Raw genomic sequence first — 21,671 nt, 5'->3', positions numbered from 1 at the left:
AAGGTGCCAGCTATGAGAAATGAACTCTCATCAGACACTGAACCTGCTGGTACCTTGATCTTGGACTTCCCAGACTCCAGGCCTGTGAGCAATCGATTTCTGTTGTTTATAAATTACCAAAGGTATTTTGTTATAGCAGGCTAAATGAACTAAGACAACTTCCTACATTTGTGTGTGTCTATTCATATTTTAAATTTTTTTGTTCTGCTTTTAATGGGTCTAATTTGAAGGATATAGTTGGATAACTGGGCAGAGGTATATGTGATGTGCGTTGGGACACTGTAGGTTTGATTTATGTTTCTCATCTTAAAAACCCTTTTAAAAAGCTTGTTATTTCCTCTGCCTCAGGACTCTTGGGAGCTCAGCTTTCAGTGTCTTAGCACTTTACGACATACTAAAGTCCTTTATGTCACAGCTCTGCTGCTGAGATCTGGTGGTCTCTCCACAATTTTACCCATCCATGAATAGTCTAGGTTGTAGACCAGAGAAATCGCATATCATCATGGATATCCATTCTCTTTCCTGTGGTTCTGTTTATAGTCCCTATTACTTTTCTGGCCTACCCATCCTCCTAGATCTTATTGCTGACTTAGGACATAATTATTTTCTTTTAGACAAGTGTTTCTTTGTTCAAGACTTAAGCCTGTATGTGCCTTTTCTTAACGTCCCACCTTGTTTTGGTCTAGATTTTACAGTATTGCAAATATGCCTCAGTTTTATAATTTAATTGATGATGAAGATTTTTCTCCTTGCATTCTTTTCATTGTTTTTAGTGGGTTTCACAGGAATGAGAATACAATAAAAAGAGTCCTTTCTCCATCATTTTCAACTGAAAAGCCAAACAGCTTTAAGATTGAATTGACACAGTGAAAGCTCTCTCCTAATAATTTTCATTGATATGAAGTACAGAGATATTTAAGGGATAGAATCAACAGAACTTGCTGATTTGTGCGAAATAGGAGCCAAGGGAAGGGGAGCAATTAAGGACAGTCATTACAATTTCTTGGCTTGAGATATTTGGATGATGATGGTGCCAATTATTTGGTGGAGAAAGTAGGAAGACTGGGTTGCCATGGGAGGATATATTAAGGGTTACATTTTGGATTTATTAAAATTGAGAAATATCTGAAATATTCAACTAGGGACTTCACCTATACTCTTGGATGTGAGTCTGGAGCTCTGAGCAGAGCTCTGGGCTTAATATGAATTTGGGATGTGTTAGCTTAATTGATGTAGGAAAATTTCAGCCTTGGGGATGGGTAAAGGAACCTTGGATGTAGGTTGTATAGATAAAAAAGAGTAGAACATAGCTCTGAGATTCTCTTACCCTTAGAGGTCAGTTATTAGAGAACGTGCAAAGGAAGCTGAGGTAGAAGAAAAACACAATATCTGTGAAGGGAAGAGGTGATCCTATTTCAAGACAGAGGGAATAGTCGATCATATTAAATGATTTTGAAGGGTGGAGTAGATGAGTGAAGGAAGTGCCCACTGGATTTGGCAACACGAAACTCGGCAGTGACCTTGACAACGGCAGCATAAGTGCATTAGTGGGGTGAGACACCAGGTTGCACTGGCTCAAATTACTAAAGTGGAAATGAGGAAGCAAAACATTTAAGAAATATTTTATTTTAAATCGACAATTTATAATTGTATATATTTATAATTGTATATATTTATGGAGTACAAAGTGATGTTATGATTTAACAATAAAATGTGAAATATTAATAATTACATTAAGCTAATTAATATATCCATGACTTCAAATACTTATTTTTTGTGAGGAAAACATTTTAAATTTCCTCTCAGTAATTTTAAAAAGTGCAGTACACTATTATTAACCATATTAACCATGTTGTGCAAAAGAATTAAAAAATACCTTATTACTCCTGTCTGATTTTGTACCCTTTGGCCATGATCTTCCCATTTCCCCCACTCCAGCTTCTATTACCACAACTCTCTGCTTCTGAGTTCAATTGTTTTAGATGTCACATGTAAGTAAAAACATTAGGTATTTGTCTTTCCATTCCTGGCTTATTTCATTTAGCAGCATGTTCTTCAGTTTCATCCATGTTGTCACAAATGACAGAATTTCCCTCTTTTTTTTTTTTAAGGCTGAATAGTATTCTATTGGAAAGCAGGTGACATTTTTGAGAGGTTTAGCTATGAATGGTGGCATAGAAACAGGGTAGTAAGTCAGCTTTAAGAACAGAACATCCCCATCATTTTTGAAGCCCTTCCTGTGTCTCCCTTCCTCTTCTCCACATGCAGCAACTACATTTAATTCTTGTTAATCATTACTTGTCTTTTTAGCTTTACCATAAACTTAAAATGCAAAAAAAAGAAAGAAATAGAGTAGTAAAAAGTAGCATCAGTGTTTTCTGTTTATTTTAGTTTAATATAAAAGGTACTAAAGCATGTTTGTGTCCTGACTGAAATGACACATAGAAGAGAAGAGATTAATTATATAGGAGAGAGATGGATGATTGACATTGCATGGGCGTTAAAGAAAGCATGAGGGAATTTAATTCAGAGTAGAAGTGGAGTGACTGGCCTTGGACAGATGTATGGTCATATCTTTTGTTGAAACAGAATAGAATATGGGAATATGGGTATTAATGCAGGAAGGTTTTTAAATTTGGGGGTGGAAAAATGATGAAATTTATTTCTGATGGCTTCTGTTTCCTCTGTGAGATTTGAGGGAAAGTAATCTGGTTGCTTCTTTTGTGAGGCTTGAGATAATAAAGGTATTAGAAACCCTTTCATTGTTGTTAAGGATTCAAAATATCTGCCCTGTTGTACTTGATATACTTAAATTATCATATTATATTTCAGGATTCTTTTTCTAGAAAATAATTAATGAAACTATAAATCAAGGCTAAATGCCTACTGACACATTACTGTTTGAGTTAATGCCTACTAGTATATCTGTTTTACAGATTAAAAACCTGAACCCTACAGACATTAAATAATTTGCTCAATATGACATAGGTGGGAAGTGAGGGAATTGGATTGCAATCTAACCTGACTGATGTTAGAATCTGCTTTTAATCACTACACTATATTGCCTCTGCTCGTTTTAACATTTAAATTACACACATACATACATAATGAAAGGATAATAACATGGACTTTTTTCTCATTACTGTCCTTGTTTTTGTTTCAAAAGTTCCTGTACCCCACCCACCATTTTTTTTTTAAAGATTCTTGGTAAAATAAACACCTAATTTCTACATTACTGAAGTCAAGAGGAGTGGAAATAAAACTATACATTCTCACCTTAGCATTTTCTATACATATCAAGAATTTTTATTTTAAGTCTGTAACAATCAAACAGTGATGAGAGAGCTTGAAACTTGACAGCATTGTCTTCCTCCAAATCTAATGTTAACATTTGCTTTTATGAGCATGTTATTTTCTACATGACATTTTCCTTTAACATTTTTAATAAGAGAAAAAGAATTCAGAGATTTGACAGAGTACCTGTAAAAGCAGAGAAGAACAAAAATATGCTCTCTAGGCACTGAGTTAATGAAGAATTATATTTAAAAGAATCGTGAAAGATGTTGTAATAATGTAGGTGTGTTTTTCCTCAGTGCAGTTTAGTTCTCTTATTTTTCTTTGTGTAGGAGTACTGTCTGCAATTTGGGTGCAAAAGTTTAACACTTCATTTATTAAAGAAAACTTAATTCTTCTAACTTTATATTTGTACCCATTATTTGTATATTTGTAACCCATAACTAATTAGATATTAACCCAAACTTAATTCTTCTAACTGTATATTTGTACCCATATGATTGTTCAATAAATCAATAAAGTGACCATACTTAGCATTAAGCTATTGAACTTTTCAAAATAGCTAGAAGAGAATAATGCAAATATTTCCAGCATGAAGAAAAAATAAATTTTAAGGTGATAGGTATCCCAATACACTGATTTGATCTTTTCACATTATGTGAGTATATCAAATTATTACATGTGCCCCCAAAATATGTACATTTATTATGTATCAATAAAAAGTAAATAAAAATAATTATAAGAGTGGAAAGCAGATCCTTAGCTAGAGAGGAGAAATGTAATAAAATGGAAGGAAAGATTGACATGGAGGGATACAAAAGAAAACATTAACATGGGAGGAATACAACATTTTCTGCAGTTCCTAAATTTTCTAACATATTGATCATTTATTACAAAATTCTGTGAAAGAACTATCCTATTTCATTGAGAAGAAAGTGAAATATCAAAAATATGTGTAATTTATTTTGGGATAAACAGTATATCAATAATGTATAGTATCTAAAATTCATGTCTCTTTTTCTCTGACATTCTTCTTCCTTACCTCGATTCAGGAAGTGTTGGCTGTGTAGAGTTACTGTTGAATAAAATTAATGCTTAAAATTCATAGCTATATTTGGAAAAAATTTACAGATAATAATTAAAATGCAAATGCAACTGGAAGAATTTAACTATGGAATTAAGTTCATTCTGAGACTTCAATGGTACCCTGACATATTATCTGACTTTAGGATCAGCTTTTGTTGAAGAGAGGAGAAAGTGAATATCAACACACAATTAGAGGAAAGGACACAAGATGGAATGTTTGGCTGGAGGCCAGAATGACAACTTTGCTTACTTGATTTTTATTCTTTACAGAATGGCCCTGTCTGAGAGATATGTTACTCTAAACACCAAGACTCAACATATATGACTTAAGAAAAAAAAGATCCTTATGCCCTATCTGAAGGTGATGCTTCCTGACTTTTGCAACAGGCAATTCTTTTTCTTTCAATGGAGGGAACCACACTTGGGTCACATAATTTCACTTTATAATATGGATAGTTTTAGGACAAACTAATTAAAGCTTATATTACTTGTATTTTCAGAAAGCCCTCATGTAGTGCATTATGTGATTAATTAGCTCTTGTAATTCGGTAAAATGAGAGTTTATTGGCTCTCCAATAAGAATGAAAAAAGAGAGAGGGACGGATTATCGTAGCATATCTAGAACAATATAAAAATCTTTATTTTATTGCTTTTGGCCTCCTTGAGGTGTCAAGTGTGGCAGACATGTGTATGCTTTCTTTTAAGTTCATGACCATGGAAACTCCTTCTTCAAAGAAATGTTGAAAAATACTTCATTGTTGCCTTCTAAAGAATGGATGTCAGAAAAATTGGTGGACTAAATTTTTAGCTACTTCACTCGTATCCTTTACCAATATTCTTGATCCTACAACTTGCTGCTTGAAGTTGGATGCCTCCTTTGAGAGTTAACGTTTTATGCAAGGTCCTAGTTAACAGAAAGAAGGAGTTCTTTCTCACTGGAAGTGAAGTAATTTTCCTGAATCAATAATATATATTTCAACTGATGGTCATTTAGATTGTGAAAGTTGATAACCCAGAAACTAGGAAATGCTTCAAAAATGTGACATAGCCTAAGAGAATTACAAATATTATCTAGTAACTTTTGCATATTCTAGAAGTATGGTTTGACTTCTGCATCTTGCAGTCAAATACTAGTATTAGAAAAAAAGGAATTTTTCTTTTTGCCTCATGCTCTTTAATATTACAAAATTATTTCAATGTAAACATTTCAGCTATTTTTTCATAGCAGTCCAGTGAGATAAACATAAATTGGCATGATCACAGATCAAATTCTTTTAAATTCACTGCTTTGAGGTAAATCACCTGAAGGAGCTGGTAAGAATTCGATGGCAGCTCCAGAGCACCACATGTTTGATATACTCCCCATGGCCTCAGTTCATATACTTTCTCGTCTATGATTTATTGAGGAATGGGTTATCAATAAGCTGAAGAGCAAACTAGCAGCACTGGAAATGAAAGGGCCAAGGAAAAAATGATACATTTTAGAAGGTGAGCCTTGGGAGGAAATGGATTGATTAAATTTCATCTTCTACCCCAGGACCCTGCCTCTGCTTCTTTGGTAATTAAAATTATATGGAGAGAGAGAGTGATTGATATTGTGAGAGAGAGAGAGAGAGAGAGAGGGAGACCCACATGGTAAAAGTTCAGACTAGCATCTGTGATTTTAAGTATTAATTTAAAACAGCTGTAAAAAATATTCAGATATTCACTTTAGGTAATATGTTGGCTTTTTCCAGAAAAGAATGCTGTCTTCCTATGCCTGGGTGATACTCAAGCTGGCACACTGACAATTAATGTAAATTCATTAAACAAAACAGGAAGTAAACAGGTATCTTTAAGTTTGTATTTCCCATTCATAAGTACTTTCAATCATACCTGGTTATGAAATAGTTTTGATGTTGCAAATCAATAAAACAAAAAACAAATAAACCCAAAGGCAAAAAAAAAGAATGGAAAAATCCTGAAAGAAGTAATCAGATTTTCCACCAGAGTATTTTGTTCTCTGAAATTATTCTGCCTGCCTTTCGAAGATATCTACAACTTTACTTAGCTGATGCTATGTTTTATAAATCTTCATTTGCTGCATTTATCCTGATTACCAAAATAAACATGTATAATGTATAAAAAAGGAAGAAATACACAAAAGCACAAGGAAAAATTAAAAACAATTCATGTTCTTTTCACTCAGATATGATCAACTTTTGATAGTTTACAGAGTGTTCTTTTATTTTTTTTCCTCTGGTTATTTTTTTTCCAAATCTCAATGTAATGCAAATACATTTGTGTTTTCATTTTCATGACTACATATACAGAAACTCACCTGAAATAAAAAATATAGTTTGATTTTTTCATTTTACATAGAATGATATTATGTGTATATTTCTGTGACAGTGGTATATCATATTATTTCAAATAACTTATTCTTTTTACAGTCTGTAGTGACTGTTAGAAGCCTACTTAATATCCAGTAATCTCTTCTTTCTAAGAGAATCCCAATTTTATTGAAAGCAGCAATGTGCCCACATGAAACAAACAAAATCAACAGGTTTATGTGTCCTTTGCATACATAGCCATTTTGTTGACAGCTGATGTGATACCTCCGTTTTTGTCTTCTTTGGTTTAAGAGAATTTAAACAAGAGACACACAGCAAAGGAGATACAGCATAGAGTAATTTATTGCAAAATAAAAAGAATATTTGAAAGTTAGGTGCAGAATATACACTACACCCTGAGAGAGAGGATTCAGGGCGTGCTGTTTGTAAGGATGAGACAGCAAATACTGGCACCTGGGCGACTCCTTTTATGGGAGTCTTACATGATTATTCACAAGGAAGTGGAAAGAAGTGTTACTAGTAAGCATATTCTGGGTGGTCTTCTGGTTGCACATGTGCAGTAGCTGTACATGTTTGTTCATACGTTGCATGTCTCATTAGCATCCAGGAGTGTGTTTTTTACTATTAAAATGAGTAAAGGGTCAATTTGAGGACAGGTAAAATCAAAGTGCGCATGCTCTCTACAGGGAAAATCTACTGAAGATAGCTTTGCTTGAATACTCAATTACAATGCACATGTTGAGGCTTGTTGTGTTGACTGTATGGTCATGATGGTTGCTGCATCCCAAGAACATGGTCACTTCCTCGACTACCTATCCTGCCTCAATTTGATGTAATTCTAGCCATTTGTTTAAGCCACTGCTTAAAATTGTTACAATGGAACGCAACTGTTGTTATTATATATGTAATAGTTAATAAATATGGATGTACCATATTTTAATATGTTACATGTGATAGATAATAAATATGGATGCACCATAAATTATTTAAGAATTCAATAAGTAAATAACATCTAGAATAGTTTCAATTTTTCACTATAAAAACAGTGACACAATAAGCATATTTGTATGTATCTATGCCAGTCAACTTTTGTACATATTTTCTATTTCCTTGCCATTTTGCACTTCTTTTTTGATAATCATGTTGTTTAATCTTCTGTCTCACTAATTCATATGTTATCTGGGTCTCTTTTTATTTCCAGCTTGTTATTTTGTGTGCATTTTAAAATTTCAGCATTTATTATGAACATATATGTATGTGTGTGCATCTACATACATTTAATATTTTAGAAATATAAACTCTGAATATATATGAAATATGTATTAAAATTATATATGTTATATATACACATATATTATGTTTAATCTCTAAGCCCCAAAACAATTTATTTCAGAGAAGCATATTTCTTTTATAATGGATAAGAAAGTCTTTCTCTGAGGATGTTAATTATATTTATTTAAAGTTTTTTTCTGTTTTTCTCTACTATGTCTATTTAAGTGATTATGATACTAATTTTATTGTAATTTAGGTTTAGCAGTTCTCACCCCTTCAACCCCCACTAGGCTTTTGAGTTTTGTTCTGAATATCTGGAAATTCTTGGGAAATTTTAGATTGCAATTTGATAGGCAGAGAATATTTGTTTGGTTTATATGGGGATCTCTAAAGGCTTTGCAGTGAATGTAGGTTCTGACTACTGTAGATTCATCATGGCTACAGATATATAGTACGAGTACCTGGGGAAAACATCCCTTGTGCATTGCATGTCTTCAGGATATTGGCTCCTTGAAGCTTCTTTGCAGGGTGGACCTGAAAGAGCAACAAAGTATGTCAGGTAGAGTCAGGCATTGATCTTTTCATTTATTTCTGGATACAATTTTTATGTTTTGCCTGGTGCAGTGGCTCATGCCTCTAATCCAAGCACTTTAGGAGGCTGAGGAAGGAGGATTACTTGAGCACAGGAGTTTGAGATCAGCTTGAGCAACACCATCTCTACCAAAAAAAAAAAAAATTAATTAATTAAAAAATTAACCAGGCATGGTGGTGTGTGCCTAGTCCCAGCTACTTGGGAGGTTGAAGTGGGAGGACGGCTTGAGCCTAGGAGGTCAAGGCTGCAATGAGCCATGTTCATGCCACTGCACTCCAGCCTGAGTGACAGTGTGAGACTCTGTCTTAAAAAGAAAAAAGTTAAATGTATTTTGCGTTTACATTTAGAAATGAACTTGGCCATAGGATTTCCTTTCTTATAATTTCCTTTATGGTGGCCTTGTAAAATAAGTCGGGAGTTTTTTTGTATTTTTCTATTATCTCAAAAATTGTTTTATAAATTGGCATTATTTGTACCTTAAACATTTTTTAGAATTGGGTGGTAGAGACATCTGATATTGGTTATATATTAGTTCATTCTTACACTGCTATGAAGAAACACCCAAGACTGGGTAATTTTTAGAGAAAAGAGGTTTAATTGACTTACAGTTTTGCATGACTAGGGGGTCCTCAGGAAACATACAATCATGGTGGAAGGTGCCTATACACAGGGCAGCAGAAGAGAGAATGAGAGCTAACAGGGGAAATGCCAAACACTTATAAAACCATAAGATCTCATGAGACTTACTCATTATCATGAGAGCAGCAGGAGGGAAACTGCCCCCAAGATCCAATTACCTGAACCTGGTCCTGCCCTTGACACATGGGAATCATTACAATTCAAGGTGAGATTTTGGGTGGGGACACAGAACCAAACCATATCATTCCATCCCTGGCCCCTCCCAAATCTCATGTCCTCACATTTCAAAACACAATCATGCCCTTCCAACAGTCCCCAAAGTCTTAACTCATTTCAGCATTAACCAAAAAGTCCAAGTCCAAAGTCTCATCTGAGAAAAGACAAGCACCTTTCATGTATGAGCCTGTAAAATCAAAAGCAAGTTAGTTACTTCCTAGATACAATGGGTATACAGGCATTGGGTAAATACAGCTGTTCCAAATGGGAGAAAGTAGCCCAAACAAAGGGGCTGCAAGCCCCATGCAAGTTTGAAATCCAATAGGGCAGTCCGTAAAACTTAAAGTTCCAAAATTATTTCCTTTGATTCCATGTCTCACATCCAGGTCACATTGATGCAAGAGGTAGGCTCCCACAACCTTGGGCAGCTCTGTTCTTGTGGCTTTGCAGGGTACAGCCCCACTCCTGGCTGTTTTCACAGGCTGGCATTGAGTGCCTGTGTCTTTTCCAGTTGCAAGGTGCAAGCTGTTGATGGATGTACCATTGTGGGGTCTGGAGAATGATGACTCTCTTCTCACAGCCCCTCTAGGTAGTGCCCTAGTGGGGACTCTTGTGGGGGCTCCAACCGCACATTTCCCTTCTGCACTGCTGTAGCAGAAGTTCTCCATGAGGGTTCCACCGCTGCAGCAAACATCTGCCTGGACATCCAGGAATTTCCATACATCCTCTGAAATCTAGGCAGAGGTTCCCAAACCTCAATTCTCAACTTCTGTGCACCCACAGAAGACCACATGAAAGCTGCCAAGGCTTTGGGCTTGCACTCTCTGAAGCAATGGTCCAAGCTGTACCTTGGCCTCTTTTAGCCATGGCTGGAGTTGAAGTACTTGGAACACAGGGCACTGTGTCCTGAGGCTGCATAGAGCAGTGGGGCCCTGGGTCTGGCCCACAAAACCATTTTCCCTCCTGGGCCTCCTGGCTTGTGATGGGAGGGGCTGCTGTGAAGCTCTCTGACACGCCCTGGAGACATTTTCCTTATTGTCTTGGTGATTAACATTTCGCTCCTTGTTAGTTATACAAATTTCTGCAGCCAGCTTGAATTTCTCCCCAGAAAATGGGTTTTTCTTTTCTATTGCATCATCAGGCTGCAAGTTTTTCAAATGTTTATGCTCTGCTTCCTCTTGAATGCTTTGTGCTTTGTCACTTAGAAATTTCTTCGGCCAGATTACCCTATATCTTCTTTCTTGAGTTCAAAGTTCCACAGTTCTCTATGGCAGGGTCAAAATGCCACCAGTCTCTTTGCTAAAGCATAGCAAGGGAGACCTTTGCTCCAATTCCCAACAAGTTCCTCATCTCCATCTGAGAGCACCTCAGCCTGGACTTCATTGTCCCTATCACTGAGAATTTAATCAATTAAATCCATACTGGGCAAAGTGTGTCTATGGTAGTAACAGAAGCAGGTAAGGCTACTATGTACCTAATAGTCAGATGATATCTTTATGATAATGGTGAACTTTTGAAAGTTATTTGAAAATGTCCTTTCTAAAGAAATTTCCATGAATCTAAAAATAGTAAGGCTAAGAAATGCTTTTGTTTACATATACAAGAGCAGAATTAGATGTGATCATAATAACGAAATGTGGTGTTAAAATGGCAGTCTTGTTCCTTTAGAGGAAAAGGCACTGGAACAGCCATTTTTAATGTGTCTTTTACTTAAATGTTGCCAAAAATTCTTCCATCCAAGTACATGTCCTTTTGCAAATGATTACGCAATTAATTACTCTTCCCTACCATATCTGCTAAGTTAAATGTCACATTGGTTGAGAGATTTTGAATTGTTTTATGCAGCTTTCTCAATCAGATCATATGTGATTTTTATAAAATGGTATATTCTTTTTGACATTATACTTACCTTTTAGAGAAGTCATAAAAGCGGAAAAAACTGACGAGGTTTGAGGCTTTGGGTTCATTGTATCTTTGTGGAGTCCTGACCCATATTCTCATGGAGCTAGAGGATAGTTAATGTTTCCTGTGATTTATGATATCCACCGCTAGGAAACTACAAGAAATTATTCTTCCCTGCTACCACTCTCTGTTCTCTGTCTGCAGATACGTTGAAAGAAATGTAGCTTTTGCTCATAAATTTCATCATTTGAGATTATTTCAGTTGAGTATTATCAGAAAGCATTTCTAATAATTAACTCTTGTTGCATACCTGTAATCAGAAAGGAACCTTCTTCACTTCACTGCACTACTGTGCTGTGGGATATTAAGCTGGCAAGCATGAAAATAGCTTTGTGAACAGCTGGGCTCATCACAGTGAAGCTGGAGATCAAAGCTGCCAAAAATGGAGGGCGCTTATATTCACCAACCCAAAAGAGATGGTTTTGGCCTTGAGAGAACATTGCTGAGCATTGGAACAACAGATTAATGGGAAAACTGTTGATAAAGCAGTAACTATCATCCTTGAACTATATAATCCTCTGGAACAATTTTATGACTTCTTAGTCCTTAATCATTTTAAATGATTCAGACCTGTTGAATAGAGGTGGGATTCTCTGCCTCTTACCAACTCTCATAAAATATTTTACACAAAGTGAACCAAATTGCATGCAACATAGGACTATGTGATTAAAATGCACTTAAGTGCTCACCCTTACAATACCATCCAGAGACATTCTAGGAGAGCAAAATGTTCTGAAAAATATTCAGGCGCCCTTGAAAGAATGAACAATGAACACATTATCATTAGGAAAATTTAGCCTCCCGTGAGATAACTTTCAAAATATTATCAATAATGGATATTGCCATCAGAACTATCTTCCTAAAATATATTAGACTATTTTTACTATCCTATGCTCTGTGTTCAGTTGCTTAAAAAAATAAATTCAAAAGTGTTTGGCATTCAAAGCAGTTTATGCCAGCACCTCAGGTTACCTCTTCAGCCAATTCTCCCACTACTCCACTGTGTGTATTCTGACCTAGTATTCTGTCATATTTTCTATTTCCTAGTAATGTTAGATAAGTCCAGATTTCCTTATATGCCTATATTGATCTCTCAACCTGCAATGCTTTCTCTATATTTGTTTGTAGTAAAAAAAAAAAAAAAAAAAAAAAAAAAATTGAAGGCATTGCCCAAATGCAACATTCTCTTTTAAACTTTCCTGGATTCTCACAATTAGAATATATACATATTTTTTGTTCCAGGCTCTTATAATGCTTGTATTTCCATTTTTAATGCTTGTATTTCCATTTTGACTTGCATTGTGGGTAGTTTTTACTGTTTCTCCCAAATATTTGAGTCTCTGTGGGTAGGGCCTATGAGTAATTCAACTTGTGTTCCCTAGAGCTTAGCAATTATCAGAATTTATTTATTGGTCATTGATATGGTTTGGTTGTGTCCCCAAGCAAATCTCATCTTGAATTGTAACTCCCACAATTCCTACATGTCATGGGAGGAACCCAGTGGGAAGTGATTGAATTATGGGGGCAGATTTTCCCTGTGCTGTTCTCATGACAGTGAATGAGTCTCATGAGATCTGATGGTTTTAAAAATGGGAGTTTCTGTGCACAAGCTCTTTTTGCTTGCTGCCGTCCATATAAGATGTGACTTGCTCCTCTTTGCCTTCTGCCATGATTGTGAGGCTTCTCCAGTCATGTGTAGCTGTGGGTTCTCCATTAAGCCTAATTCCTTTGTAAATTGCCTAATCTTAGGTATGTCTTTATCAGCAGCATGAGAAAAGACTAATACAGTCATTCTTTGCAAGATGATACTTGCTTTGGATACAAATATGAAAAGACATGGTCCCTTGCATGTGTGGTGTGCTTATGAAATACATATTGAGTTGACTGATTAACGAGAGAAAGATCTGAGTTCTCCACCTCTGATAATGAGTTGCCATTGTTTTAAACAGTGTATAGTTCTAGAAAATCTGATAAACAGAATGAAGATATTTTAAAATACTGGCAGTTCTTGTGAAGAAAATCAGTGAGGTTGAGATATGTCAAGATAGAAGAACATTAACTCCCTAAGTTTGAGTTTTGCTGTAGCTGCTTTGTGTCATGATTTAACAAGGAGAATCATCTTATTATTTTGTCTGAGTCTTAAAGGACACAGCTTTGAAGCCTTTTCTATGGATGGTTGGATACTATCAGTTTCACATGTAATATGTAGGCACATTTATAGAGCTTTGAATTTGTGGAGTCTTTTAAAAAACTGATTGTGATCAATATTCACATTCTTCCAAAAGCTTAAGAGCCTCCATTGAAAAGCTCTCTGATATATAAAAGATATAAATTTGAGTACAAAATATAGCTGAGAAGTTAGTTTGGGAATATGGTATAGAAAGCCTTGATTCCCTAACTAAAAATTTTGAATTTTTAGTTAGCAGTAACAAAACACTGAAAGTTCTAAGTAGTTGAATGACTTAATGTCCATTGTATACGAGGCATGTTAAATGGGCTGAAGTAAGGTGGATAGGTTGGCTGCACAATAAGTGATTGAGGATTAGAGACCAGATATGAATATAGCTTCATTATTGGTGATAGATGATGAGAACAATGGCAAAATTTACTTTGGAAATAAAAAAGACAGCGCAGTGTTGTTAGAACCATTTTGGAAGATTTATCAATAGAATCTAGTGATTGATGAGAGACATGGGGAGGAGGGAAAAATGTAATAAAGATGATAGGCCTGCATGCCTGGAAGCACCTTTTATGAGGGAACATAGGAGGAGGAAGATGATTGGAGAATGAGAGATTGCGCAACCGGCATGACCTAGGTTGTGTTTCAATAATGTTAACTTTCAAATCTCAGTGGATTAAAATGTAATAACAAATATGTATTTCATGTTGTTACTGTGTGTTTATTTTGGCCTGGCTGGCATTTCTGCTCCACATTTTCCTCACTCTGGAGCCCAGGCTGACAGATCAACCACTGTCTGGAGAGTTACCAGTTGCTTTGGCCCAGGTAGAGGGAGAATTTGAGGGTCTAGCATCAGAAATTACTACAGCTTGGAAGTGAGAGTGGCAACTTTAAACCATTGTCAGGTGACACTATCTTCTAATGCCAGTCAAGTGGGATATTTCCTGTTCATTGCTTATGGCCTCGCCCCTGATTTATTTCTCCCAGTGTTATTGAGGCATAATTGACAAATAACAACTGTATATTTTTAAGGTGCAAAACATGGTGTTTTGATGTGTGTACACATTGGGAAATGATTACCACAATCAAGCTAATGAACATATTTGTCATCTTAGATAATTAACTTTTTTTTGTGGTGAGAACACTTAAGATCTACTCTCTTAGCTCATTTTAAGTATACAATGCAGTATTATTAACTATAGTCACCATGTGATACATTAGATCTCCAGATGTATTCATTTTGTATAACAGAAATTTTATCTCCTTTGACCAACATCTCCCCAGTTCCCCCAACCCACCAGCCTCTGGCAACCACCATTCTACTCTCTGCTTTTAGACTCTATATGTAAGGGAGATCACTCAGTATCTATCACATGTAGATATCCAGTTTTCCAACACCATTTATTGAAGACACTATCCTTTCCCCATTGTATGTTCTTGGCATTTTTGTCAAAGATCAGTTGACTATATATGTATAGATTTACTTCAGTTCTCTCTATTCTGTTTTATTGGTGTATATGTCTATTTTTATGCCAGTATCCTACTGTTTTTTTTTACTATAGCTTTGTAATATATTTAAAAATCAGAAAGTGTGATACCTCTAGCTTTGTTCTTTTTGCTCACGATTGCTTTTGCTGTTGGGGACTTTTGTGGTCTCATATAAATGTTAGGATTTTTTTCTATTGATAGGGATTACATTGAATCAGTAGAGCACATTGGGTAGTAGGGCCATTTTAACAACATTTATTCTTCCAACCTGTGAAGACAGGAAATCTTTCTATTTATTTGTGTCTTCTTAAATTTGTTTCATCAGTGTTTTATAGTTTTCAGTGAACTGAAAGTGGACCCCTGGTTCAGTTTACTCCTAATATTTTATTCTTTTTGAAGCTATTGTAAATGGAATAGTCATCTTAATTACTTTTTCAGATAGTTGATTGTTAGTATATATTAATGCAAATTGTTCAAGAATGTGATTTAAAATTTATGTATTTTTGTGAATTTTAATTTTCCCTCCCATTATTGATTTCATACCATTGGGGTTCAAAAAGATACTTGATATGATTTCAATCTTTTTAAGTTTGTTAAGACTTGTTTTGTGGCTTATGATTATGTAAATATGATCTATCTTGGAAAATTTTCCATGTGCACTTGAGAAGAATGTTTATTCTGTTGCTGTTGGATGAAATGTTCTATATGTCTATTAGATCCACTTGATTTATAAGTTATTCAAATCCAATGTTTCCATATTAATTTTCTGTCTGGATGATCTATCCATTGTTGAAAGTGGGTATTGAAGTCTCCTGCTATCAGTATATTGCTACCAGTTTCTCCCTTCAGTTCCATTAATATTTGCTTTATATAGTCCAGTGTTGATTTACATATTTATATTTCCAATGCTTTATATATTTGTATGCTCCAATGTTATATATACAATATAATATTTGCTTTATATAGTTATATGTTCCAATGTATATGTTTATATGTTCCAATGTTCATATTTGCTTCATATATTTATATGTTCCAATTTATATCCAATGTATGTCATCCAACATTAGAATAGATATATAATCATTATATATATATACATTTATAGATATATAATCATTTTCCATCTCTTTACTCTCAGCCTGTGTGTGTCCTTAAAGCTAAAGTGAATCTAGTGTAGGCAGCATATATTTGGTCTTTTTTTTTTTAAATCTATTCAGCCACTGTGCCTTTTGAGTGAAAGATTTAATCCATTTACATTTAAAATAATTATTGGTAGGTAAGAACTTCTTATTACAATTTTGTTTATTTTTTTTTCTCAACGGTTTCTACTTCTTCTGTTCCTCTTCTTCCATTTTTGTTGTCTTCCTTTGTCATTTGATGAGTTTTCTTTATCCCTTGTGTATCTACTACAAGTTTTGTCTTTGTGGTTACCATGAAGCTTATGTAATCTTATACCAGTCTATTTCATGCTGATAACAACTTAAACTGTGTATGAAAACTCTACACTTTTACTTCTCCTCTTCCCACATTTTATGTCATTGCTGTCAAAATTTACATCATTTTATATTGTGCATCCATTAACAAATTATTGTAGCTGTGATTATTGTTAATACTTTGTCTTTCAACTTTTACACTAGATTTTAAAAATCTTTTGTGCATCACCATTACAGTATTAGAGTACTCTGAATTTGACTATGTGTTTACATTTATTAGTGAGTTTTATACTTTTATATGTTTTCATGTTATTAATTAGTGTTCTTTCATTTCAACTTCAAGAGAACCCCTTTTTGCATTCCTTGCAAGGCAAGTCTTAGTGGTGATGAACTCTTTCAGCCTTTGTTTGTCTTTGAAAATCTCTGTCTCTCCTTCATTTCTCAAGGACAGCTTTGTCAGTTATAATATGCTCAGTTGGCACTTTTTCCTTTCAGTACTTTGAATATATCATCCTACTCTCTCTTGAAATGCCAAGGTTCTGCTGAGAAATCCACTAACAACCTTATGGAGGTTCTCTTGTGTTAGTCACTTTTCTCTTGTTTCGAAATGTTCTCTTTGTATTTGAGTTTTGATAATTTGATTTCAAAAGGATTCATATTTAAATTTGAGACATCTCAATTTATTGTATTATTACCAAAATATCTTTATGATGCCTTTTTATTTTACTGGCAAACAGCGATAAGCTATGTTGGACAAGACTGAAAAATAATTTGGCCTAAGAATAGAGAATAAATTTTTCATATTAATTCCTAAGTAGTTCTGGGGTTAATTTAGTTAATATATGGTTTTAGCATATTTTAGTGTCTTCTGGGAGAAAACTTTATACTGCTGAAATTGTGGTCCAGGGATAAAAAACAAATGGTGAGAGCAGATAATTCTGATAGACTGCTGATCTCTCTGGAGGGGGATGTCTTCATACCTGGTTATTCCTAAAATATTGGTTGAGCCTGAAAGGTAGAGATGAAAGAAAAGCTGAGAAGTGTTGGGGTAAATACTTATTCAGTTCTTCTGATGTCTCTTGCCAGGTAGAAGGACATCTTTCTCCTCTGTGCTCCTTGCTTTTCCTCATGAGAGAAGAAAGGACTAACCTCATTGGTGAGTTTGGGACAAGAAACAGAGCATGCTTGGCATATTATTTCCCTTTCGTCTTTGCGATTCTTCTCTCTGTAGAGAGATCTGATGTGCTCTTGGTTATATGGGGAAAAGACTTCCATTGTCCAGTGCTGATAGTGACTGAAGGTTAAATATCTAATTCTGGACAAGGGAGTTTTAGGAACATCTTTTTTTCTTCAAAGCCATCTATTCCAATCCAGTTTAATCTATAATAAACCTGATATTTTTATCTCCTCTGTGTAACATTTTTGCTTTCGAGTAGCTTGTATCTGACAGGGAAGAGAGTATCAATAAGCTGCCTTTAAACCTCAGCAGTGTCTATGTTATTTTGAATAGGGATACAATTTGTAAACATATAAGCTTGTCAATGCTTAGGTGAAATTGATTGGTCAATGTTTCATTTTTGGAACATTTTCAGAGCCAGAAATATTTGCTATTTACAAATATTTCCAAAGGCATTCTAAATTATTTGGTTGAACAAATAAAAGCTGATGCATAAACGAAGTTTAAAAACCAGAATACCATGCAGACTTTGGATAATGGGTTAGTGGAAGGTTTATGGGGTAGATAAATGAATGTGATAATTAGCCAAGTATTTTGAGATGTGTTAAAGTGAGATATATCTCAGACATGAGGATAGTCTTGGAGAAATCAGAAAACATGTTCAATCAGGAAACACGGTCAATGAAGAGTTTGCTATGTGATTATGCAGTGTTAGTAACAGAAGGCATCAGTGATTGGAGAAAGAATTTGTGTACGGCTATATAAGTGTACATTTCTGTGTGTGTGTAAGGTGTGTGTGTGTATATGTGTTTACGGTTGTATGGAAAAGCATGTGTGTGTGTGTGTGTGACTGAGTGTGAGTATGTATCAGTGTGAGTATTTGTGGTGTGTTTTTGGGTGCATGTGGTTGTTTGATTGGGTGTGGTTGGGTGAACGTGTATAGGTGTATGAGTGAGTATGTGTTTGCCTGGTTGTGTGTGTCTGTGTGTATAGGTATGGATGTGGCTGGTGAAGGACATGGGTGTGTCTAGGTCTGTGTGTATGTGTGTGCGTATTGGAATGAAGGGTACGAAGTGTATAGCAGAGGGCAGATGAAACAAAAATGCTTATATAGTGACAAAAGACATCAATTTCCTCAGTGAATTTCAAGATACATCTTGGAGAAATATCAAACAAGTGTCAATTTTTCAGATATTTGCACTAAAATTTAACTTGAAAGATTAGAATTTTCTTTTAATTAAGACAATTTGAAGAAGGACAATCTGAGCCTGTGAACAACCTTTTGCAAACTGAGACAGTAGTCCTAGAGAAACTCAAATATGGTTGGGCAGTTTCTGTGCATGCTGTACAATTGCTCCTAGTAAGGATGGGGGTGGGGGCTGAAATTCAGCTGTTTCTTTTTTTGCTGAGTCGTGAGCCCTCCATCCAGAAAGGGAGCCTTTTTCTAATTTGTATAATAATGTCCTGAGGTCCTACATAGCATAGTGGGATGGGGTTTTTACAGTTTATTTTTCCATGTGTGTCTTAAATGTATTCCTACCTCTCTCCGGAACAGTTCCTATTAATGGGTACAATTTCTCCTGGCCTGAAGGAACAAGTTTATGTTTTAAAAAAAAGAAAGGCTGATCTGGAACCTGAGAAATTTGGACAAATTTACTGACAAGCAGTTTAGAGGCTTAGGGAGGACATTTGTTGTTAGCCTAGGAAATTGTGTAGGTAGCCTTTGCATTCCTTCTAGAACTCCTACTACAGTTTTGCTCTTTTTCTTAGCTCTTCCCGGATACATTTTATTTAATAATAATTTTAGATATTTGTGTTTTGAGAAAGATCTCTTAAAGAATAAAATCTCTAAGACATCCAGGAATGAATTTCTAGTGCTGCAAAGAAGCTTCACAGGAGCATGGTGTTGGAGAGTGGTGTAGGCTCATAAATCCCACTGTGACAGCATTGATTTGTTCCTCCTAGGAGGTATACATTTCTCAAATATTTGAAGAAACTAGAATCCAGAGAAAGACACCTGACGAGTCCTTCTCTCAGGAGAGCAGACTTTAGATAACAGATTAGTGGAAGGTTTGTGGACTAGATAAATGAATGCGATAGCCAAGTATTTTGAGATGGGTCAGAGTAAGACCAAGTATTTTGAAGTTGTGCATATAGAGAATTAATAACTCTAAGAAATCTAAGGGAAAGATTGCATATGAAAAACTGGGAAGGAGTTGCAATGGATCATCCTGAGGAGGCGTTTACCTTTGCCAGCTTTTCCAATGTGCTGAGTCTAGGGCAAACACAGTTTCTGAAGCCTCATTTATACTTTTATAGCACATTAATAAAGTGATTCACTTGTTTGTCAGCACTTTTTACTCTATAAAGCCTCAAATTGACATCAATCACACATGCCAAGGTGTACAGAATAATAAATGCATCTTTCTCCAAATCTAAGTGCAGTGGATTCATACAGCCCCTTTTAATTTACTTTACCTAGGCTATATAATTTAACTCCTTACAGGGACCAGCTTTCTGCATGCCTAGGCAGTTATTTGAAGGACACAGGATTGTTTCTTCCATCACTCTCTATATTTCAGCCTTCCTTTCACTAACATGCCGCTGATGTATTAATTTCTAAAATGAATCATGTGTATGTCTTTGCTGAGGGACTACAGGGAGTTACGTAATATAGTTTAAAAAGGTGAAGATATTGGATACAAACAGACCTTGGGTTTGAGTCATCAGTCTGCTAATTGCCAGATGTTTGACTTTGAGAAACTAATTTAAATCCATTGAACCTCAATTTCTGTATCTTTAAGACTATTATAATGATTCCTAATTTCCAGTCTTTGAGAGAATTAACTTACATATGAGAATTACATTAAATATCTAGCTTAATATCTGACACTATGGTAGGAAAATTTATGTAATTGTATTTGTAGAAGTTTTACCTCTTGTTTTGCAAATCTGAAAATTATAAAAGCATCTTATAAGAAACTTTCAATGGTGATGAGTATAATAGTAGAGATGACCCATTCTTGTAACCATATATTTTTTTCCTCTAAAATTTTACTTAAAGTTTAGAATGCTAGTTAAGGTCCTGTGTTCTGTGCTATGCTGGTTTAGGGATTGTCATTTTAACTGAAATACAGTAGTCTCCTTTTATGTACACTTCCGCTTTCCATGGTTTCAGTTACCTGTGGTCCACCGTGGTCTAGATATATTAAATGGGAAGTCCCAGAAATAAACAATTCATAAGTTTGACCTTGCATACCATTCTGAGTAGTGTGATGAAATTTCATGTTGTCCCACCCTGTTCTGTTCTGGATGTGAATCATCCCTTTGTCCAGGGTGTGCATGCTGTATATGCTACCCCACTCATTCATTAGCCACTTTGTAGTTCTGTTGATAGTGAAAAAAAATAGCACTTTTCCCACATGATTATCTTATTCCCAAAGATCATGACATATCCTCAGGTATCGGCATACAAAAATAGGGATAAAGTTTAAATTTTTTCCTAGATTGATTTAAATGTAATTGACAAGTAAAATTGAATTACAAATACAATGTGATGTTGTGATATATATATGAGGATGAAGTTGTTTTTGCTAGGGAAGAAATAATATGGGAGAAATGTTCAAAGTTGCGTTGACTTGGGGCACAAGAGGAGATGTGTGACCCTGGTCATGTTGTGGTGTAAGTTTTCTTAGTAATCTTTTGATTGAATGTTATTGATTTGATGTTCAGCTTTAGCAAATATAACATGCAATCTTGACTTAGTATAATATTGGTTGGTAATATAACCTTCTTTAAAATCAAAAGACTTCAGAATCCTTTAGAATCAATTTCCTCCTTCCCAATACTGTAGTTTTTAATTATCTCCTTGTATTTTTATGTAGACTATTTATTGAAGGATAAAATAATGAAAATGTGCAAAATTCATAAATGTACATTTTAATAAATCTTTACAAGTTTTATTTTTTACAGATGGAACTAGCATATAGATTAAAAATCA

At 35.0% G+C, this 21,671-nt stretch overlaps 1 long non-coding RNA gene across 1 annotated transcript in view; it reads left to right on the top strand.

The window, feature by feature from the left end:
* Positions 1-6,165: 6,165 nt before the first annotated feature.
* Positions 6,166-21,671, top strand: part of LOC129493300 (uncharacterized) — a 136,507-nt gene continuing 121,001 nt past the window's right edge. Inside the window, exons 1-2 of the long non-coding RNA XR_008661108.1 lie at positions 6,166-6,208; positions 17,581-17,650. This is a non-coding gene — a long non-coding RNA (uncharacterized lncRNA). The remainder of the gene's footprint in view (positions 6,209-17,580; positions 17,651-21,671) is intronic.

This window comes from Symphalangus syndactylus, chromosome 11 (genome assembly GCF_028878055.3).
Source record: "Symphalangus syndactylus isolate Jambi chromosome 11, NHGRI_mSymSyn1-v2.1_pri, whole genome shotgun sequence".
NCBI lineage: Eukaryota > Metazoa > Chordata > Mammalia > Primates > Hylobatidae > Symphalangus > Symphalangus syndactylus.
Note: the sequence above shows the minus strand (reverse complement) of the source record. Positions and strands in the feature narration are given on the sequence as shown.